The 20,400-nt window shown below is 43.2% G+C and overlaps 1 long non-coding RNA gene across 1 annotated transcript in view; it reads right to left on the reverse strand.

Moving 5' to 3' along the window:
• Positions 1 to 8,004: 8,004 nt before the first annotated feature.
• LOC140712847 (uncharacterized) overlaps positions 8,005 to 20,400 on the reverse strand; it is a 35,054-nt gene continuing 22,658 nt past the window's right edge. Inside the window, exon 3 of the long non-coding RNA XR_012094652.1 lies at positions 8,005 to 9,973. This is a non-coding gene — a long non-coding RNA (uncharacterized lncRNA). The remainder of the gene's footprint in view (positions 9,974 to 20,400) is intronic.

Genomic DNA, 20,400 nt, shown 5'->3' on the forward strand with positions numbered 1-20,400 from the left:
GTATGGCTAACAGCTGTCTTTTTCTTAAATCTATGCTGTGGATCTTAGAACCAGATGCCTGTTATTCACTCCCAAGCCTCCGAGGCAATCCGCCAGTGAGATGTCCTGCTGTTAGTCTCTGAGTTGATGGCCAGTCAGCCCTGGGTCTTAATGGGTGGGAATAGAAGTGGAGGATGCAGGGAGAAAGCTCATTAAACATGGCCTTGCCCCTAGGATTCAGAATGCAGTGTGTCTGCATTGAATCAACCTGTCAGAGAGGCTGTTCTTTAAAAAGAAGTTTGGGTCTGTCATTTAAAAAAAGTTGAACAATTTAGAAATGTAGTCCTCTCCTGCTTAACGTCATAATATATTACTGAAAATTGGTTGTTCTGCATGAAAATGCTAACCTTCATCCTATTTCTTATTTTATTTTAAACAGAAAAATTATACTATGTCAACCCGAAACCCTCAATAAATTTCTTAAAAGGTTAACTAAAGCATGGTAAGGTCTTAAATATAATTCTTACAAAACAAAACATCTGGTTAGTTGTGAAATGTTTAAAACATTGCTTCTTGATCACCAAATCATTCACATGGTCAATAACAAATAGGGACTTTTGTGCAGTAGAAGATTCAAGACCAAGACAAGCTCATGTTTCCCTTTAGGCGGGCTTCCTCCTGAGGGGGGCCTCTGACCTCCGTCTTCTTAGAGCATTTGTTTTAGAAAGCTTGTAAATTTTCTCTCTGATTCTTCGAGATGTCAATTTTTTTTTTTTTTTTTTTTTTTTTGGTCATTTTACTTTTAGTCGATGCATAATCTTTTAAAAAGCTTTGTCAGTTTTACAACCCAGGAAAGTCTTTCTCCAAGACCTGGGAACTATTTCTTTGAAATGCAATCAGCAGGACATAGCATCCTTATCTCTGTTTCTGTGGGAGGGCAGCAGGAACCTGACTCCAAACTGCCTTGCTCCAAGTTTCAAGATATTGTGCTCTAAGTTACAAAACTAACTCTTGTCACAAAACTAGGATACATTTATTTTCCCGTTTTGTTGATTTTTGAACAATTGGAATTTATTTCTCACGGTTCTGAAGGCTGCGTGTCTGAGAGCAGGGTTCCAGCACAGTCAGGTTCTGGTGAGGACCCTCTTCCAGTGGCAGATGCCCACTTCTGGTGGTATCTCCCATGGAGGAGAGCAGACGCTGTAATTCCTTTGGAGAAAGCCAACTAGCAAATACACAATGGAATTTTATTTAGCCTTTCAAAAAAAGGAATTTCTGCCATTTGCAACAACATAGATGAACCTTAGAGAACTATGCTAAATGAAAAAAGTCAGGCAGGGAAAGACACACACTGCAGGATCTCACATGTGTGTGGAATCTAAAACAATCAAGCTCATAGAAGTAGAGAATAAAATGGTGGTTACCAGGGTCTGGGAGCGAGGAAATGGGGAAATGTCGGTCAATGCGTACAACATTTCAGTTAGACAGGAGGAGTATTCCTTTGAAATCTATTGCACAGTATGAGAGCTATAGTTAATAATAATGTACTGTTGAGGGAGGAGACCACCCCTCGTATCGTCTTATGCCCAATTTCTGCCTCCAAAGAAAGAAGAAGTAAAAACTAAAAGGCAGAGATGAAATCCACAGGCAGACAGCCCGGCCCTGCACCCTGGGCCTGGTAGTTAAAGATAACTCCTGACCTAATTGGTTCTGTTATCTATAGATTACAGACCTTGTATAGAAATGCACTGTGAAAATCCCCATCTTGTTTTGTTCTGATCGAATTACCGGCGCATTCAGCCCCCAGTCACGTACCCCCTGCTTGCTCAATCAATCACGACCCTCTCACACGCACCCCCTTAGAGTTGTGAGCCCTTAAAAGGGACAGGAATTGGTTACTCGGGGAGCTTGGCTCTTGAGACAGAAGTCTTGCCGATGCCCCCGGCCAAATAAAACCCTTCCTTCTTTAACTTGGTGTCTGAGGTGTTTTGTCTGCTGCTCGTCCTGCTACATTTATTGGTTCCCTGACTGGGAAGCAAGGTGAATGGTGGATGGTCAAGGCGGCTCCTTATGTGGCTTAAGCCTGCCCTGTGGAACATCCCTTCCGGGGACTCTGACCAGCCCGAGTAAGGCGGATCCTGAGAGCTCTCCCAGGTAGGCATTTGCCCTGGTGGGACTCCTCACCAGAGCAGTGTGGCAGGCACCCGTGGAGGATCAACACAGTGGCTGAACACCCAGAAGGAATGGGCACTTGCAGTCTGAACATCTAAAACTTGGTAAGACTAGTCTTCGAAACTTGCCCACTCCATTTGAATGGAAGCATGGCCTGATCACCCATGGCATGCCTTTATCGGCACCTTGGTTTTGGTTTTGATTTGGTTTGAATTGCTTGACAGGACCAGTCTTGGGAACTTGCCCACTCCATTTGAGTGGAAGCGTGGCCTGATCACCCACGGTATGCCTTTAGCGGCACTTTGGTTTTGGTTTTAACTTGGTTTGTATTGCTTGACAGGATTGGTCTTGGGAACTTGCCTACTCCATTTGAGTGGAAGCGTGGCCTGATCACCCATGGTGTGCCTTTATCGGCACTTTAGTTTTGGTTTTGGTTTTGATTTGGTTTGAATTGCTTGACAGGACCAGTTTTGGGAACTTGCCCGCTCCATTTGAGTGGAAGCATGGCCTGATCACGCACGGCGTGCCTTTATCGGCACTTTGGTTTTGGTTTTGACCAGGCTTGGATTTCTGAATACTCTGATTTTGGTTTTGATTTTGGTTTGGTGTAAACTACAAAAGTGTGTGTGTGTGCCCTTTTTACCTGTTCTTTGTTTTGTGGTGTGCGTGTGGTGTGAGCGTAATGTTTTGTCTAGAGGAAACATGGGTGAGGCACAAAGTAAGCCCACCTCACTAGGAACTATGTTGAAAACTTTAAAAAAAAAAAAAAAGGATTTAAGGGAGACTATAGAGTACTGTGACACCAGGAAAACTTAAAACTTTGTGTAAGATAAACTGGCCAGCACTAGAGGTAGGTTGGCCATTAGAAGGAAGCCTGGACAGGTCTCTTGTTTCAAAGGTATAGCACAAGGTAACATGTAAGCCAGGGAACCCAGACCAGTTCCTGTACATAGACACTTGGTTATAGCTGGTTTTAGACCCCCCGCCCCCAACACACAGTGATTCAGAGAACAGCAGCATAAGAGGCTGGCAGAGGCAAGGAAAGACCAGCAGAGAGAGAGAGAAAGGAAAGAGACAGAGAGGAAAAGAGGCAAAGAGAGAGAGAGGAAGAGACAGAGAGGAAGAGACAAAGGGGGGGGGTCAAGGAGAAAGACAGAAAGACAGAGGCAGAGAGAGAGAGAGAAAGACAGAGGCAGAGAGAGGAAGAGACAGAGGCAAAAGGAAAGTCAAAGAGAGAGACAAAGTCAAAGAGAGGAAGAAAGAGAGAGATATACAAGTAGTTAAGAAAAAAAAAAGTGCACCCTATTCCTTTAAAAGCCATCATACCAATTCTAGTTTGGACAAAACAAGGTCTTATTAATAGCAAAGGATAATTAAAATCCCAAACTTACAAGGTTTTCAACAAAAGTAAAGTTTGCTAAAAGTTAACAGTGTAACGTGTATTATAGTAACTTCTAATCTTGTGACCTTAGACAGTCTAGTCCACAGACATAAAAAAAAATGGTTCGCTTTGGAAAAGAATGGTTATCTTCGGAAAAAAAAAAAGGGGGGGGCGGGGCAGAATTTATATAAAAAGAGTGTTATATGGTAAATTCTTGTCCTGAAATAAATTAACTGGTTGTTTACAGAAAGAAATGTTTGTAGTAAGTCAGAAAGTTAAGGCACGTCGAAAAATTGCCTGTAGAAGTCATGAAAGAAAAAAAGGTTATTTTTTTAAAAAGTGTGTTAAAAAAAGAATTTATGCAAAAAATGTGGTATAATTTAAAAGTAACTAGACCTCCTGAATGTAAAACTATTGAAAAAAAAACAGTTTATGTGCAAGGTGTGTAAGAAAAGCAAAATGTACCTTTGGTAAAAGGATGATAAGGAGACATAAGACTGTACATTTTTACCTACATTAAGAAGTTAAAAAAAATTATTGTTTTGAAGGTTTAAGCAAGTTTTAAAACGTTAATTGTAAAGAACGTTCTAGGTGTAAACATATTAGCTAAAGTTAAAGAAGTATCATCCAGTTTTTCTGTGAACTGGACATTAAAGTAAAAGCATAACAGGTTTTTCTTAAAGCACCAACCTGCTCTTTAGCAAAAATTATAAAAGGTTAAAAAGAGTCTATAAAATCTTACCTTATGGTCAAACATTAAAAATTAAATAAATATGTCTACAAGGTTTTATTAAAATTAGGTTTAACATTAATAACACACTTATATAAAGATAACATTAAGCTTATCTGGCATAAAAATCATACGAGAAGCATTGTTAAATGTAAAATGGTATTTGACTTTCTTTGGTTTAAAAACTAATAAAAATAGGTGCTAAAGGAAATTTCTCAGTAAAAAGGCACTAAGGACTATAAAGTCCACTGCCAAGGTCCCCACATTTAAAACAAAAGGTCAATTTCTTAAAAATTATATACTTGCTTTATCTTCCACTTTCCTTTCTCGCAAAACAACAACAAAACAAAACAAAAAACAAAAAAAACCTAAAAGTCTTTTAGCACACGTGCCACCCCTAGAATTTCCAGTAAACCAGCACCAGCCTGAAGATCACGTTCTCATCGAAAGGTGAAAAGAAGAAAAACTCGAGACAGCCTGGGAAGGACCCTACCTTGTGCTGCTAACCGCCAAGACTGCTGTTCCTACAGCAAAAAAAAGGATGGACTCATCACACCCGAGTCAAGAAAGCGCCACCCCCTCCAGAGTCATGGGCTATAGTCCTAGGGGAAAACCCTACCAAACTAAAGCTAAGAAAAATTTAACTCCTTTCATCTATTCTATTACTCTTTCTTCTTTCCTCATTCTATTGCTGACCATCTAATTATTAACATAACCAAGTCAATTTCGCCTCAAACTACGGCATTTAATGCGTGCCTTGTTATATTCTGTAAGGACTTGCCAAATCAAAGACACCGTTCTACTTCAGAAAAGTACTTCTGTCCCTCCTGACTCTCCTCAGACTAGGCATTAGTAAACTAAGACCATTTAACCCAGGGAGATTCCGATAAAGACCCCAGTGCCAACCAGGAGTCTTGCCCCCTGAGGTAGAGCTTTCATGCCATAGTTGGTCCAACATTCTCTGGACCACTAAAGAGCAAGGATGGACTGCCCCAACCAGGTTTTGTAATTTCCCTAAAACCATACGTTCATTTTACTAGAGGATCATAGAAGTTAAAGACTTAAAACAAACTTTAGCATTTAAGACAGGATACCAAGATGCAAATGCCTGGTTAAAATGGATCAAATATTCTATCTGCACGTTAAACAAAAGCAATTGTTATGCTTGTGCACATGGCAGACCAGATGCCCAGACTGTCCCCCTTCCAGTAAGGTGGTCCTCCAGTCAACCAGGTGTAGGCTGCATGGTAGCTCTTTTCCAGGATTCTACAGCCTGGAGTAGTAAGTCATGCCAAGCTCTCTCTGCTATATCCCAAAGTCCAGCACCCTGCGGTTCAGCCCCCAAGGGCCATCCAGCTTCCATCTCCCAACACTAAGGTCACTTCATATCTCTCACGACAGGGAGGAAACTTAGCATTCCTTGGAGACCTGAAAGGATGCAGTGAGCTTAAGAATTTTCAAGAGCTTATCAATCAGTCAACCCTTGTTCATCCCTGAGCGGATGTGTGGTGGTATTGTCGTGGACCTTTACTGGGCAGTCTGCTGAATAACTGGAGTGGCACTTGTACTTTAGTCCAATTGGCTATCCCTTTCACCCTGGCATTTCATCAACCAGAAGGAAAAAAAATAATAAGACATCATAAAGCGAGACAAGCCCCTTATGGGTCTTTCGACTCTCATGTCTATTTAGATGCAACTGGAGTCCCACGAGGAATACCAGATCAATTTAAAGCTTGAAATCAAATAGCTGCAGGATTTGAGTCAATAATTTAGTAGGTGACAGTTAATAAAAATGTAGATTAGATAAACTACGTCTATTACAACCAACAGCAACGAGCTTTTCATGAGTTAAAAAAAACCTCATGTCGGCCTCAGCCCTGAGGCTACCTGACCTGACAAAACTCTTTACACTCTATGTGTCAGAAAAAGAATAAATGGCAGTTGCAGTTTTAAGCCAGACTGTGGGGGCCCTGGCCAAGGCCAGTGTCCTATCTCTCAAAACAACTACGCAAGGTTTCCAAAGGCTGGCCCCCAGGTCTAAGGGCCCTAGCAGCACAGGCCCTGTTAGCACAAGAAGCAGATAAACTAACCCTTAGACAAAACCTGAATATAAAGGCCCCCTATGCGGTGGTAACTTTAATAAATACCAAAGGACATCATTGGTTAACAAATGATAGATTAACCAAGTACCAAAGCTTGCTATGTGAAAATCCCCACATAACCATGGAAGTTTGCAACACCCTAAACCCCACCACCTTGCTCCTGGTATCAGAGCCCAGTTTAACATAACTGTATAGAGGTGTTGGACTCAGTTTATTCTAGTAGGCCCAATCTCCAAGACTATCCTTAAAACATCAGTAGGCTGTAAGCAGTAAGTGGACGGGAGCAGCTTCACCAACCCCTGCAAAGTGACTCTGAGGAAGACGACAAGCCTTGCTCCAGTCACACCTGGAAGCTGACTGGTCCACACATGGCTGAAGCATGAGGAAACTCATTGCAGGACTCATTTTCCTTAAAATTTGGATGTGTACAATAAGGACTTCAACTGACCTTCCTCAGACTGAGGGCTGTTCCCAGTGTACACATCAAGTCAGTGAGGTAGGACAAAGGTTGCTATGGTCCTATTATTTTATGGTTATTATAAGTGTACTGGAACTCTAAAAGAACTTGTTTGTATAATGTTATTCTATACAAGGTATGTAGCCCAGGAAATGACCACCTGATGTGTGTTATGACCCATCTGAGCTTCCCATGACCACAGTTTTTAAAATAAGTTTAAGGATTGAGGACTGGTGGGGGCTCATAAACAATATGAGTAAAGTGTTAGCCATAACAGAAGAAAAAAAGGGTGCCCAAGCAAGTCACCTTAAAATTTGATGCCTGTGCTGTCACTAATAGTAATAAGTTAGGAATAAGGTGTAGTTCTCTTAAGTAGAAAAGAGGCTATATGGCAGAAAACAAGTACATCTGTCATAAATTAGAACTGTGTGGAAATAGATGTAAATACTGGTCTTGTGTCATTTAGGCCACTTGGATTAAAAAAAAATGATGAAAAGGATCCAGTCCACATTCAGAAAGGAAAAAATGGCCCTTCCTATACTAAGGGTCAATGTAACCCCTTAGAGCTAGTAATAACCAATCCCTTGATCCTCGCTGGAAAAAAGAGGAGCATGTGACCTTAGGAATCGATAGGGCCAGACTGGATCCTCGAGTAAATATCTTGGTTCGAGGAGAAGTTTACAAATGCTCTCCTGAGCCAGTGTTTCAAACTTTCTATGGTGAACTAAATGTGCCAGTACCAGAAATTCCAGGAAAAACAAGAAATTTGTTTTAATAAAACTGGCAGAGCCTTGACTATCCTGGCCTGGCAAGAAACTCAGATGAGAAATGCTATCTGTCAAAATAGATTAGCTCTCGACTACTTGCTAGCAGCTGAAGGAGAGATCTGTAGGAAATTTAACCTTACTAATTGCTGCCTACACATAGAAAATCACGGGCAAGTAGTTGAAGACATGGTTAGAGATATGACAAAACTGGCACATGTGCCCGTGCAAGTGTGGCATAGATTTGATCCTAGGGCCATGTTTAGAAAATGGCTCCCAACGCTAAGAGTTATAATAGTAATAGGAACCTACTTACTGCTCCCTTGCTTGCTACCTGTACTTCTTCGAATGATAAAAAGCTTCATCGTTACCTTAGTTCACCATAAGGCACAAGTGTGCTATATGAATCACTATCGATCTGTCTTGCAAGAAGACATGGGTAGTGAGAATGAAAGGGAGAACTCCCACTAATAAAATGAGTGAGAGTCTCAAAAGGGGGGAATAAAGGAGAAGACCACCCCTCATATTGTCTTATGCCCAATTTCTGCCTCCAAAGAAAGAAGAAGTAAAAACTAAAAGGCAGAAATGAAATCCACGGCAGACAGCCTGGCGCTGCACCCTGGGCCTGGTAGTTAAAGATCGACCCCTGATCTAATTGGTTCTGTTATCTATAGATTACTCTGTTGCCCAGAATGGAGTGCAGTGGCACCATCATAGCTTATTGTAACTTCAAACTCCTGGGCTCATGTCATCCTCCCACCTCAGCCTCCTGAGTAGCTAAGACTGCAGGCACACACCACCATGTCTGGCTAATTTTTAAATTTTCTATAGAGACAGGATCTCACTATGTTGCCTAGGCTGGCCTTGAACTCCTGGCTTCAAATGATCTGCCTGCCTTGGCATCCCAAAACTCTGGGATAACAGGTGTGAGCCACCATGCCCAGTCAATACTCATCATTTTTTTTGGTAGGAAGAGCATTTGAAATGTATTCACTTAGCAATTTTGGAATATACAGTGTAGCAGGACAAGTGGCAGACAAAACTCCTCAGACACCAAGTTAAAGAAGGAAAGGGTTTATTTGTTCAGGAGCAACGGCAGGACTGAGCCCTCGAGTGAGCAATTCCTGTCCCTTTTAAGGGCTCACAATGCTAAGGGGGTGCACGTGAGAGGGTCGTTATTGATTGAGCAAGCAGCAGGTATGTGACTGGGGGCTGCGTGCACCGGTAATTAGATCAGAACAAAACAAGATAGGGATTTTCACAGTGCATTTCTATACAAGGTCTGTAATCTATAGATAACAGAACCAATTAGGTCAGGGGTTGATCTTTAACTACCAGACCCAGGGTGCAGTGCCAGGCTGTCTGCCCGTGGATTTCATTTCTGCCTTTTAGTTTTTACTTCTTCTTTTCCAAAACGTCCACAGGGACTCTATATTAGTTTTCTAGAGCTGCCATAACAAAGCACCACAAACTGGGTGGGTTGAAAAAACAGAAATGTATTCTCTTACAGTTCTGGAAGTCAGAAGTCCAAAATCAAGGTCTTGGCAGGGCCATGCTCTTTCTGAAGCCTCCAGGGAAGAATCTGTTCCATGCCTTACTTTTAGCCTCTGATGTTGCCAGTAAATGCTTGTTGATACAGCACTTTAATCACTGTCTCCGTTGCCTCATGGCATTCTTACTGGGTCTGTCTCGGTGTCTCTTCTCTGCTTCTCATAAGGACAGCAGTCATATTGGATTGAGTTCATACTGCTTAATATAGTTTGAATATTTGTCCCCTCCAAATCTCAAATTGAAATGTGACCCCCAGTGTTGGAAGTGGGGCATAGAAGGAGATGTTTGGGTCATGGGGACAGATCCCTCATGAATGGCTTGATGCCCTCCCTACAGTAATGAATGTGTTCTTGCTCTATTAGTTAGTGTACACTCTGATTGTTAAAATCTCTTGCCATGTGGCACACTGGCTCTCCTTGCCTTCCACCATGATTGGAAGCTTCCTGAGGCTTCCCCAGAAGCAGACACTGGCACCTTGCTTCTTTTAGAAATAAGAGCTCAGAGTCACAAAAAAAATGAGCACTCGAACACAGGATTTCTCAGCAAGGCAAATTTACTTCTGCAGAAGGGTGCAGTTTGCGACAGTCATGATCGCAAGAGCAGACCGAGTGGGGTAGGAAAAGTGTTTTTATCTCTAATGCAGTTCCTAGCACTTCTGTGTCCTTTCCCCATTGGCTGGGGTTGGACCTCACAATCTAAGCTAATTTGATTGGGTAAGGTTTAAAATTGAATAGGGTCTATTAGGCAGGAAGGAAGAGAGTCCATTATTAGGCAGGAAGGCATATCTGGACTTGTCTGGGTGCGGCAAAGGCAGGAAGGTTTTTTCAGAACAGGTAGCTAGGAGACAAGGAAGTATAAGGAAGTTGGTTTTAAGAAACAAAGAACAGGAATTTGTCATCTCTGACACTTCTTGTACAGTCTGCAGAACTGTGAGGCAATTAAACTTATTTTCTTTGTAAATTACCCAGCCTCAGGTTTCCTTTAATGCAAATGGACCAATACAGTACCCGAGTATGACCTCATCCTAACTTAAATCTTAATTACATCTGCAAAGATTATTTCCAAGTAAGGTCACACTCACAGGTACCAAGGCTTAGGACTTCAACACATCTTTTGGGGCAGATGCAACACAATCCTCAACAGACTCTGAAGAAATATCAATAATATTTGGAATAAAAGGCCTTTCTTGCATTTCATTTTTAAAAAAAATACTGTATTATGTTTAGGATGTAAAAATCTTGTGATTTTTCTATAGAATTGTTAGCTGGAAATGTTATATTGAGAGATACATATGTTCTATGAAGTTTGAGTTTTAAAAATAAAGAGAAGGCTGGGCATGGTGGCTCATGCCTGTAATCCTAGCATTTTAGGAGGCCAAGGCAGACAGTTTTCTTGAGCCCAGGGAGTTCAAGACCAGCCTGGGCAACATAGCAAAATCCTATCTCTACAAAAAATAAAAATTTAGCTGGGGCTGGGCACGGTGGCTTATGCCTGTAATCTCAGCACTTTGGGAGGCCAAGGTAGGCAGATCACCTGAGGTCAGGAGTTTAAAACCAGCATGGCTAACATGACAAAACCCTGTCTCTACTAAAAATACAAAAATTAACTGTTTGTGGTGTTATGCACCTGTAATCCCAGCTACTCGGGAGGCTGAGGTAGGAGAATCACTTGAACCCGGAAGGGGGAGGCTGCAATGAGCCAAGGTTGGGTCACTGCACTCCAGCCTAGGAGATAGAGTGAGATTCCATCACAATAATAATAGTAATAATAATAATAATGATAAAACTAGCTGGGTGTGGTGGCCCATGCCTATAGTCTCAGCTACTCAGGAGACTGAGGTGGGAGGATGATTTGAGCTTGGGAGGTTGAGGCTGCAGAAAGCCATGATTGCACCATTGCACTCTGCACTCCAGCCTGGGCAACAGAGCAAGACTGTCTCAAAAAAAAAAAAAAGAGGTATTTCTCTTTTGGGGGAGAAGTTTTACCTAGGAGGCCTTGTGCAGAATGAGCAGTAATCTGTCTGGAGGACACACTTGGGTTTGGTGAAGGTGACGCTTCTTCAAAGAGAAATTGAGGGTTGTGTCAAAGACAAAACCCAGAGAAGTAAGCAGATTGATAAAAAACACTTGAGAGGCAAAGATCAAAGGATCTCAGCAGGGTGCTTTTGCCCTAGACTTATATAGAGAGGAGTAAACAAGCTGTAGTGGGGTGATCTGCAGTTGGGGTTGTTTTGCATGCAGAACTGTCTGTCACTTAGCTGAACAGGAAATATTATTCTCAGGGAAACAAATTGTTCTAATCTTAGCTAGTCAACTACGACAAAGAATGGGAAGTTGGAGGATTTGTGTTTGGCCTTGTTGCAGATGAACAAGGGAGCCAACCCCGAGAACCATGGGGTCACAAGACAGTGGACAGTGAGTTGTACCTATGTCCTATGCAGAAGGATGGTTCTCTGAGCAAGTCTTCTCCAAGAACACAAAAGAATGGGGGACTTTGAAAAACAAAAGGTGGTGGAGGATGGGGGTTGCATGGGGTTCAATTTGGGGGGACACTGGGGGTGCAGGGTGCTTTATCATCGCTTTCTTTTCTTTTCTTTTTCTTCTTTTTTTTTGAAACAGAGTGTCACTCTGTCGACCAGGCTGGAGTGCAATGACGCGATCTCAGCTCACCGTAAGCTCCACCTCCCGGGTTCATGCCATTCTCCTGCCTCAGTATCCCAAGTAGCTGAGACTACAGGCGCCCGCCACCATGCCTGGCTAATTTTTTGTAGTTTTAGTAGAGACAGGGTTTCACCATGTTAGCCAGGATGGTCTCCATCTCCTGACCTCGTGATCTGCCCGCCTCAGCCTCCCAAAGTGCTGGGATTACAGGCGTGAGTCACCGCGCCCGGCCTTCTTTTCTTTTTAAATAAACACATTTTTTTTCTATCTTTATTGTATTTTACTTATTTTGTTTTTGTTTTTGTTTTAGTTTTGTTTTGAACGGAGTTTTTTGCTCTTGTTGCCAGGCTGGAGTGCAATGACGCGATCTCGGCTCACTGCAACCTTCGCCTCCTGGGTTCAGGTGATTCTCCTGCCTCAACCTCCTGAGTAGCTGGGATTACAGGCATGCGCCACCCCGCCCAACTAATTTTGTATTCTTTTAAGTACAGATGGGGTTTCTCCCTGTTGGTCAGGCTAGTCTTGAACTCCCGACCTCAGGTGATCTGCCTGCCTTGGCCTCCCAAAGTGCTGGGATTACAGGCGTGAGCCACTGCACCCGGCCAAAATTTTTTTTTGAGACAGAATTTCACTTTGTTGCCCAAGCTGGAGTTCAGCGGTACGATCTTGGCTCACTGCAAACCTCCACCTCCCTGGTTCAAGCGATTCTGCTGCCTCAGCCTCCCGAGTAGCTGGGACTACAGGCACGTGCCACCATGCCCAGCTAATTTTTATTTTTAGTAGAGATGGGGTTTCAATATGTTGGCCAGGCTGGTCTTGAACTCCAGGCCTCAAGCAATCCACCTGCCTCAGCCTCCCAAAGTGCTGGGGTTACAGGCGGGAGCCACGGCACCCGGCCAAAAAAATTTTTTTTGAGACAGAGTCTTACTGTGTTGCCCAGGCTAGAGTGCAGTGGTGCCATCTCAGCCCACTGCAACCTCTGTCTCCTGGGTTCAAGCAACTCTTCTGCCTCAGCCTCCCAAGTAGCTAGAATTACAGGCTCCCACCACCAAACCAGGCTAATTTATTTTATTTTATTGTTTTAGTAGAGACAGGGTTTCACCATGTTGGCCAGGTGGGTCTCTAACTCCTGACCTCATAATCCACCTGCCTTGGCCTCCCAAAGTGTGGGGATTACAGGCGTGAGCCACTGTGCCTGCCTGATTATCACTGCTTTCCAGAGGTACAAGGTCTCAGATAAAGGTCAACACTGCTCAGTGGTCAGGAGGAAGAAAGACCTATGTGTCACTGAGCAGAGGCCGTATAACTTCCTTCCTTCAGCTATTCCCAGTTACTCTTATAAGTAGTTTATTTATCTTTGCAAAATAGATCTCACAGTCATGGGGTGCCGCTGCCACCAGGTGGCAGGGCCCACTTAGTGACTGCCAATCTTCAGTCTTGAAAGGTTATCCTTTTGTAAGACTCCAGTGGGCTGTGCAAGAAATCCAGGGAAAGTGCCAGTGAAGCCACTGGGATGCAGGAAGACCACATCAGAATTCCTAGTCCATTTTATTTTTATTTAAAAAAGCAAGAATTTAAACTTTATTGACATTGATTACACAGCGTGCACTGGATTCGTCACTCCGAATCTCTGTCACCATTATGTGTCACCTCCTCGGGGAAGAACAGAAGCATCACATTGTGGTGACTTTCCTCCCTGAACCCCTTCAGAGTGCAGCATATTACAGGTTAGGAGTGCCTGTTTAAAGGCAGATGGAATGATCTAGTTTCAGCTAAACCTATCTTTACACAACAGATAAGTGGCTTTAAAAAGACTCCTACAGACAAACTTCTGGTTTTCAAGATAACTCTAATAGTGCATGTGCCGGCGAACAAGGAGCTGTTTGACAACACTGACCTCTATTCCTACAGGCGTTGAAGCCCTTTGTCTACTGTTTGACAAGACAAGATAATAAAAATCTAACATAGTTTATTAGAAGTTGGTCAAAACTCAAAATTACCAACACTGTTTGAAATACGGATTTATATTATTGTTACTATGAGCCTTACCCTAATTGTTGTGTATGAAGAGGTTTCATGAGATATCTGTTCTGGTTATTACAGCCACGTAGCCACCAAGATTTGAAATAAACTGAACTTAGAACCAGTTCTTGGCCAGGCACAGTGGATCCTGCCTGTAATCCCAGCACTTTGGGAGACTGAGGCAGGCAGATCACCTGAGGTCAGGAGTTGGAGACCAGCCTGCCAACACAGTGAAACCCCGTCTCTACTAAAACTACAGAAATTAGCTGAGCGTGGTGGCACGTGCCTGTAATACCAGCAATTCGGGAGGCAGAGGCAGAAGAGTAACTTCAACCAGGGAGGCAGAGGTTGCAGTGAGCTGAGATCATGCCACTGAACTCCAGCCTGGGCAACAGAGTGAGACTCTGTCTCAAAAACAAACACAGTTCTTTACATCAAGGGTCCCCAAACCCTGTTCGAAACGGGGCCACACAGCAGGTGAGTGGTGGGTGAGTAAGCATTACTGCCTGAGCTCTGCCTCCTGTCAGATCAGTGGTGGCATTAGATTCTCATAGGAGCATGAACTCTATTGTGAACTGTGCATGTGAGGGATCTTGGTTGCGTGCTCCTTATGAGAATCTAATGCCTGATGATCTGAGGTGGAACAGTTTCATCCTGAAACCATCCCTACCCCACCACCAGTCCATGGAAAAGCTGTCTGCCATGAAACTGGTCCCTGGTGCCAAATAGGATGGGGACCACTGCTTCACATCACTATTTCATAGTGTTGAACCAGTCTTTCAAAATTAGTGACATGCACAACGTACAACCACTGGTCCTCTTCCCATGATAGTGGGGAAGACCTGGGTCCAGAGTATGTTTTTGTACTTATGAGACGTGTTAAAGTATAGTTTTCAAGAAGGTAACAATGTGGCTCTCTGGCAAATACGCAAGGAAATGTGTCAAAGATTTTACTTAGCTCGCCAATTAATGAGGGAACCAGTAAAGACGCAGTGACCAATTCAAAGAGCATTTGAGAAACAACAATATTTCTAGGACAAGACATGAGTGTGATAGTTAATTTTAGGTGTCAGTTTAACTGGATTAAGGAATACCTAGAAACCTGATAAAGCATTGTTTCTGGGTGTGTCTAGCGTACGAGTCTGAGCGGACTAAGTGGGAAATATTCACCCTCAATGTGTGTGGGCACCATCCAACTTGCTGGGGGCCCAGAGAGAATGAAAACAGAAAAGGAGAATGTGTCTGTCTGTCTGCCAGAGCTGGGATGCACTCTTCCTCTTCTGTCCTCAGACAACAGTTCCAGGCTCCCGGGCCTTTGGACTCTAAGACTTACATCAGTGGCCCTTAGGGTTCTCAGGCCTTTGGCCTCAGATTGAGAGTTATACCATCAGTTTCCCTGGTTCTGAGGCTTTTGCACTTGGGCTGAACCACACTACTGGCATCCCAAGGTGTCCAGCGCGCAGATGGCCTGTGATGGAACTTCTCAGCCTCCATAATTGTGAGAGCCAATCCGTCTAATAAATCCCTTTTCCTATATCTATATTTATATCTATATCATCTGTCCAATCTATATCTATCATGTCCCATTGATTCTGTCTCTCTGGAGAACCCTAAGATAGTGAATTAAATGTTAATGTCCAACAAGCCACAAATCAGGAGTTACAGTCATGCACTGAATAACAACATTGTGATCAATGGCAGACTGTATATACGACAGTGGGTTTGTACCTTATAATGGAGCTAAAACATTCCTATTGCCTAGTGACATCGTAGCTATTCTAATGTCATAGCGCACTGGATTACTGGCGTGCTTGTGGTGATGCTGGTTTAAACAAACCTGCTGTGCTGCCAGTCATATAAAAGTATAGCATGCCCAATTATGTACAGTCCGTAATACTTTATAATGATAATAAAAGACTATGTTACTGGTATATATACTTACTCTATTCTTTGTTGTTATTTTAGAGTATACTCCTACTTATTAAAAAAAAAAAAGTTAATTGCAAAATAGCCTCCAGCAGGCCCTATAGGAGGTGTTCCAGAAGGCATTGTTATCATAGTAGACGACAGCTCCATGCATGTTATTGTCCCTGAACCTTCTAGTGGGAGAAGACATGGAGGTGGAAGACAGTGATATTGATGATCCTGACTATAAGTAGGCCTAGACTAATGTGTGTATTTACATCTTAATTTCGAACAAAAAAAGTTTTAAAAACAAAAAGAGCTTGTAGATTAAGGATATAAAGAAAGGAAATATTTTTGTACCACTGTACAATGTGTTTGTGGGTTTTTTTTTTTTTGAGACAGAGTCTCACTCTTTCACCCAAGCTGGAGTACAGTGGCGTGATCTCGGCTCACTGCAACCTCTGCCTCCTGGGTTCAAGCGATTCTCCTGCCTCAGCCTCCTGAGTAGCTGGGATTACATGTGTGCACCACCATGCCCTGCTAATTTTTGTATTTTTAGTAGAGATCGGGTTTCACTATGCTGGCCAGGCTGGTCTCGAACTCCTGACCTCATGATCTGCCCACCTTGGCCTCCCAAAGTGCTGGGATTACAGGTGTGAGCCAACGCGCCCGGCCAATGTGTTTGTGTTTTAAGCTAAGTGTTATTACAAAAGAGTCAAAAGCTTTTTAAAATTTTAAAGTTTATAAAGTAAAAAAGCTACAGTAAGCTAAGATTTATTATTTAAGAAAATGTTTTCCAATCTGGGCAACATAGTAAGACCCCATCTCTACAAAACTTACAAAAAATTAACTGCGTGTGTTGGCCGTCGGTTGTCCCAGCTACTTGGGAGGCTGAGGTGGGAGGATCTCTTGAGCCCAGGGAGGTGGAGGCTTCTGTGAGCTGTGATTGCACCACTGCACTCCAGCCAGGTGAGAAAGCTAGGCCCTGTCTCAAAATAAAATAAAATAATCCATAAATAAATAAATAATAAACATAGCATAGCCTAAGTGTCCAGCGCTTATAATCTACAGTAGTGCACTGTAATGTTGTAGGCTTTCACATTCAATCACCACTCACTCAGTGACTCACCCAGACAACTTCCAGTGCTGCAAGCTCCATTAGTAAGTGCCTGATAAACTACAGGGCACTTTTGGGCAGTTGACTTTAAAGTAAACAGGCTTCTAAATTAACCGCCTAGGGGACGGCTTGTGATTCATGCAAACATCCTGTCCCTGAGTAAAGAATCCTATTGTGAGTTCCTCAAATTGTCAAGTACTGATTAACGCACAACCTCCTGACACTGAAGAGGACTCTGACTCACTTTTGAATCAAGTGTCGATATTTTAGCCTTTATATTGCAGTCTGTAGTCAATGACTGTAACCTCTGTGCTGCACCCTCCAATGAAAACGATGGTTGTGCTGTCAGGAGTCCTCCCTTCTTCTAAACTTTCCCATAAAAACCTTCCAACTTGTAGCGGACTCCAGAGCACTCCCAACTTTGTTAGCGTGTATTCCCAGGTCAACCATACATGTAACCTAGGTGTATAGTAGGCTAGACCACCTAGATTTGTGTAGTGTGGCAGGCCAATTCTCCCTGACAATCACACAGACAGGCCTGCATAGCACTCCAGTTACACAGACAGATTTCCACAGAGCTGCCTTAACATTGAGCAAATGGTTAAACTTAGGGAAATCGGCGCCCAGACATTGGAGCTAGAAATGAAACGTATGGTCAGTAGGAGCCTTGCGTGGGCTTCTCCCTAATCTGGAGCAAACCAAAATAATAGAGACAGTCTTTCATTCCTAGTGCCAGGACCCCTCTTGGGTCAACGAAATGTGAGACAGTCAAGGTAACAGAGGCAGCTGTTTGAATAGATACATTAGAGAGTCTAAGGCAGCTCTCTAGACCAAGCTGTAAAGGAGATAAGATAGAAATAATCACTCCGGTACCACAGTACACAGGCCTTGAAGGTACTGGAGCCTTTTTAATCAGACTTAGTAAGCATTAGTTTGCCTCTGACCTTCTAGTTGACACAAAATTAGTTAACAATAGATTTAGGCAAACGCTGTACTGCATGTAGGCATATAATCCCAACCTATATCATCACTAAGAAAATTGTAACACTTTGAGTTGATCTTGTGGAATTATCTCCAGCCTGCTCCCTGTATCTGGTTACAGCAATAAATTCCCTTCTTTCCTAGTTTTTCTGCTTCTTGTTATTGGGCCTTGAGAAAATGTAGCTGGACCTGGCTTGGTTCCGTGAACATAAGTACACTCTATGATGTTCACGCCAATTGGCTTCCAACAAACTTTTTTTTTTTTTTTTTTTTGAGACAGAGTCTTGCTCTGTTCCCAGGCTGGAGTACAGTGGCGCAATCTCAGCTCACAGCAACCTCCACCTCCCGAGCTCAAGTGATTTCTTGTGCCTCAGCCTCCTGAGTAGCTGGGATCACAGGCACACACCACCACGCCCAGCTAATTTTTGTATTTTTAGTAGAGACAAGTTTCACCATGTTGCCCAGGCTGGTCTCGAACTCCTGATCTCATGATCTGCCTGCCTTGGCCTCCCAAAGTGCTGGGATTACAGGTGTGAGCCACTGCGCCTGGCCAATTTTTTTTTGTTTTGTTTTGTTTTGTTGAGACAGAGTCTTGCTTTGTTGCCCAGGCTGGAGTGCAGTGGCATGATCTCAGCTCACTGCAAGTTCCGCCTCCCGGGTTCACGCCATTCTCCTGCCTCAGCCTCTGGAGTAGCTGGGACTACAGGTGCCCACCACCATGCCCGGCTACTTTTTTTTTGTATTTTTAGCAGAGATGGGGTTTCACCATGTTAGCCAGGATGGTCTCGATCTCCTGACCTTGTGATCCACCCGCCTTGGCCTCCCAAAGTGCTGGGATTACAGGCGTGAGCCACTGCACCCGGCCAATTTTTGTATTTTTAATAGAGACAGGTTTTGCCATGTTGGCTAGGCTGGTCTTGAACTCCTGACCTCAAGTGATCTGCCCACCTCTGCCTCCCAAAGTGCTGAGATTACAGGTGTGAACCACTGTACCCAGCCCCAATAAACCTTTATCAAATTATTTGTGCCTCAACAGCCTTAATTTTGGTCAACATGTCCTATACAAGTGTACCATTTTTTATCTTTTATACCATATTTTTACTGTACCTTCTTATGTTTAGATACACAATTACTTACTATTGTGTTACAGTTGCCTACAGTATTTAGTATACTAACACACTGTACAGGTTTGTAGACTAGGAGCAATTTGCTATTCCGTATAGCCTAAGTGCATAGTAGGCTGTATCATCTAGGTTTGTGTAAGCATACTGTATAAGGTTTGCATAAGGACAAAATCACCTCACGCATTTCTCCCTGCTGTTAAGCAATGTGTGACCTGTATCTGTCCCACAAACAGAAGTTATTTGCATTTCTTCCCGACAAAAATCTTCAAGTTAACAAGTAATTTCACAAATTCTGGGGCCCTTAATCAATAGTACATAATACGGTAAACTTTATGTTACTATGATCCTCTGGCTGAATCCAGCCCACGTATTTTGTAAATAAAGTTTTGTTGGAACCCAGCCTATTTCTCCCTTGGCTTATTTTGTGCCACAGTGGCAGCCCTGAGTACACACAGCAGAGATCCTAAAGTCCACAGATTTACACTTGAGTTCTCAACACAGAAATTCTAAAGCTCATAGTAGAGACAGGGTTTCTACTTGACTTAGAGCCTGAGAAATTTACTATGTGAACCTTTACATGTTGGGAACCGAAAGCCTGAGGGTCGTGACCAACTCAGCATTCCACTGCAGGCTACATGATAAAACAGCAAACTGTTTATCATGAATGCAGGATGTGGGGAAACTCACATCTGTGCCTGCCACCAGAAGGTATGCTGAGGGCAGTCACTCCCTGGTGTGACTCCTTGAGTCCAAGATAAGCTCTTTGAGGTTATCTACTGGAACATCTGGAGCCTATTGTTCAAATAAAGCAGTCATGCAGGCCTGCACTAAGTCAAGCAGCTGACCCAACAACCACTCACTCCTCCTTATTTCCTTTACTCAATAAATACAAAGAGCTAGAGAAGCTCAGGGCCCTGTTCACTGGAAGCAAGGAGCACCCTGACCCCTTCTTCCAAATATACTTTTTTGTCTTTGTCTTTATTCCTGCATTCGTCCTCTTTTGTTCAGTCCAACAGGGTCTGCAGCAAAGTGGAGCCTGAGGGTTGTGACCAACTTTTACAAATAAAGTTCATTGCCCCTAGTTTTAGACAACCCTGTGATGATTTCTGCCACCGCATGAGAGTGAAATTGTCAGAAGCATGTGAACCAGAGCAACTCCATTTTGAATAAGGGCTGGGTAAAATGAGGCTGAGACCTACTGAGCTGCATTCCCAGATGGTTAAGGCATTCTGAGTCACAGGATGAGGTAGGAGGTTGGCACACAATACAGGTCTTTTTTTTTTTTTTTAAAGAGGGAGACTGGAGTTCTGCGGTGTGATCTCCGCTCACTGCAAACTCAGCCTCCTGGGTTCACGCCATTCTCCTGACTCAGTCTCTCAAGTAGCTGGGACTACAGGCACCCGCCATCACGCCTGGTTAATTTTTTGTATTTTTTAGTAGTGACGGGGTTTCACC

This window comes from Chlorocebus sabaeus, chromosome 11, assembly GCF_047675955.1.
Source record: "Chlorocebus sabaeus isolate Y175 chromosome 11, mChlSab1.0.hap1, whole genome shotgun sequence".
NCBI classification, from domain to species: Eukaryota; Metazoa; Chordata; class Mammalia; order Primates; family Cercopithecidae; genus Chlorocebus; species Chlorocebus sabaeus.